Source organism: Leucopleurus acutus, assembly GCF_964270905.1.
Source record: "Leucopleurus acutus genome assembly, chromosome: 11".
Taxonomy (NCBI): Eukaryota; Metazoa; Chordata; class Mammalia; order Artiodactyla; family Delphinidae; genus Leucopleurus; species Leucopleurus acutus.
In genome coordinates, this window is record NC_139152.1 from 5,219,275 (window position 1) to 5,222,499 (window position 3,225).

Below are 3,225 nucleotides of genomic sequence, written 5' to 3' on the forward strand. Positions count from 1 at the left end.
CACCATGCACAAAAATAAACTCAAAATGGATTGGAGACCTAAATGTAAGACAGGACACTATAAAACTCTTAGATGAAAACATAGGAAGAACACTCTTTGACATAAATCACAGCAAGATCTTTTTTGATCCACCTCCTAGAGTAATGGAAATAAAAACAAAAATAAACAAATGGACCTACTGAAACTTAAAAGCTTTTGCAAAGCAAAGGAAACTACAAACAAGACAAAAACACAACCCTCAGAACAGGAGAAAATATTTGCAAATGAATCAATAGACAAAGGATTAATATTCAAATTATATAAACAGCTCATGCATCTCAACATTAAAAAAAGAAACAACCCAATCCATAAATGGGCAGAAGACCTAAATAGACATTTCTTCAAAGAAGACATACAGATGGCCAAGAAGCACATGAAAAGTTGCTCAAAATCACTAATTATTAGAGAAATGCAAATCAAAACTACAATGAGGTATCACCTCACACTAGTTAGAATGGGCATCATCAGAAATTCTACAAACAACAAATGCTGGAGAGGGTGTGGAGGAAAGGGAACCCTCTTGCACTGTTGGTGGGAATGTAAATTGATACAGCCACTATGGAGAACAGTATGGAGATTCCTTAAAAAACTAAAAATAGAATTACCATATGATCCAGCAATCCCACTACTGGGCACATACCCAGAGAAAACCATAATTCAAAAAGACATATGCACCCCAATGTTCATTGCAGCACTATTTACAATAGCCAGGTCATGGAAGCAACCTAAATGCCCATCGACAGATGAATGGGTAAAGAAGTTGTAGTACACATATACAATGGAATAGTACTCAGCCATAAAAAGGAATGAAATTGGGTAATTTGTCAAGATGTGGTTGAATCTAGAGATTGTCATACAGAGTGAAGTAAGTCAGAAAGAGAAAAACAAATATCGCATATTAGCGCATATATGCGGAACCTAGAAAAATGGTACAGATGAACCGGTTTGCAGGGCAGAAATTGAGACACAGATGTAGAGAACAAATGTATGGACACCAAGTGGGGAAAGCGGTGGAGGTGGGTGGTGGTGTGATGAATTGGGAGATTGGGATTGACATGTATACACTAACATGTATAAAATGGATGACTAATAAGAACCTGCTGTATAAAAACATAAATAAAATTTTTTAAAAAAGAAAACTTCACCTCAGCTCTCAGCTCTGCATTAGAGGTGACATGGGTTATTACCCTCATTTTGTAGGTGAGAAGAAAATTGAGACCTAAAAATGGTGATTGACTGACCCAATGTCTCACAGCCAATGAGTTGTACCCATTTCCTCAACTGGGGAATCCTGAGGTGAGGTGGTACCTACCAGGGTTCTTTGGATGGGCTATAGAGCATGGGTGTTCCGACTCCCTGATTAATACATCCGGGGTTTCCAGCCTCTGCCCTCTTACTGCCTGCCATCTGGGACAAGTTACGTGGTCGCAGAGCTTAGTGAAGATGTCTGTAAAATGGGGATATACTGTCTACCTCATATGCAAAGTGCTTGATTCATAGTAGGTCCTCAACCTTCCCTCCCATTCCTTATAGCTCCTCTGGTCCCCAACGGTTTCTAATAAGTGTGTGCATATTGTATTATATTTCCATTCCCACCCGCATGAAGGGCTTTCAAGGTGAGGTGGACTGAATCTTTATCCAATTATTCGGTGACTATATACTGAGTGCCTAATATACACCAGCTGTTGTGGTAGGTTCAGAGGTAAGTGGGTGAAGCCACTATTCTTGCCTTCCTGTGCCTGCTAAAGAGAAAACTCCCCTGAGTGTGACTTGGGCCACAAGGGAGGTGTGTTTGAAGAGCTCTGGGAAGCAGTAGGAAGAGCCTCGAAACTGGCCAGGGGACGTCAGGCTGGCCTTCCAGAAGACTCAACAGCGGAGTGGAGTTTTGAAGGAGGAAGCGCTAGCCACATGGGCAAGGCATGCTGTAGGAGAGATTATTGTAAAAGGGGACATCACATGTGGAAATGCAGGGCTGTGGAGGGATATAGCATCTTTGGAGAGCTGTGAGAATTTCAATCTAACCACAGTATAAAAGGAGGTGAGAATCAGTGAGAAATGAGAAGAGAAGGTTGGCAGAGACGGATTACACGTGCACCTGGATGACATATTAAGGAATTTAGATTATAGTCTCAGCCTAGGGGGACGCCCTGGAAATTTTGAGCAGGGAATCAACAGGATTACAGCTGTGTTTTAAGGGGACTTCCCTGGCTGTCCAGTGGTTAGGACTCTGTACCTTCACTGCCGAGGGCCCGGGTTCCATCCCTGGTCAGGGAACTAAGATCCCACAAGCCACGTGGTCTGGCCAAATAAATAAATAAATAAATAAATGTGGGTTTAAAGATGATCACTAGTAGCGCTGTGGTGAATAAACCTGAGGAGGGGTAAGACTGTATGTAGGGAGGCCAGTTAGAAAAACTTCACAATACAGTTGACCCTTGAACAATATGGGTTTGAACTGCGTGGGTCCACTTATACGTGGATTGTTTTCAATAAGTATATTGGAAACATTTTTGGAGATTTGTGACAATTTGAAAAAACTTGAAGATGAACTGCATAGTCTAGAAATATTGAAAAAATTAAGAAAACGTCTTGCCATGAATGCATAAAATATCTTTTCATATTTGTAGATACTAGTCTATTCCTACAGAGGCATAAGTCGAGTGATATTTAATATGAACTTAATAATGTCTTAGTTTTCTTACTCTTTTATAACTTTGTAATGGTATTGATTACACTAGGAGACTCTAAAGCAATCCTATTTCTGCATCTTCGTTATCTGTGCGTGCATTGTTATACCTGTAAAATGTGACTTTCTTTTCCACATTATTTTTCATTTTTGATATCCAGTGTTAGTAATGTTAGTAACACGTATAACATCTACAGTGTTTTGTATCATATAAGACAACATTGATGTAGGTACAGATGGGCAATTCATCTTGTAAACTTATGGTGCTGATAAAAACATTACAGTACTGTAAATGTCTTTTCTCTTCCTTATGACTTTCTTAATAACATTTTCTTTTTCTCTAGCTTACTTTATTGCAAGAATACAGCACATAATACATATACAGAATATGTGTTAATTGACTGTTTATGTTGTCAGTAAGACTTCTGGGCATCAGGGGGCTATCAGCAGTTAAGTTTGGGGGAGTCAAAATTATACGTAGATTTTAGACCGTACAAGGG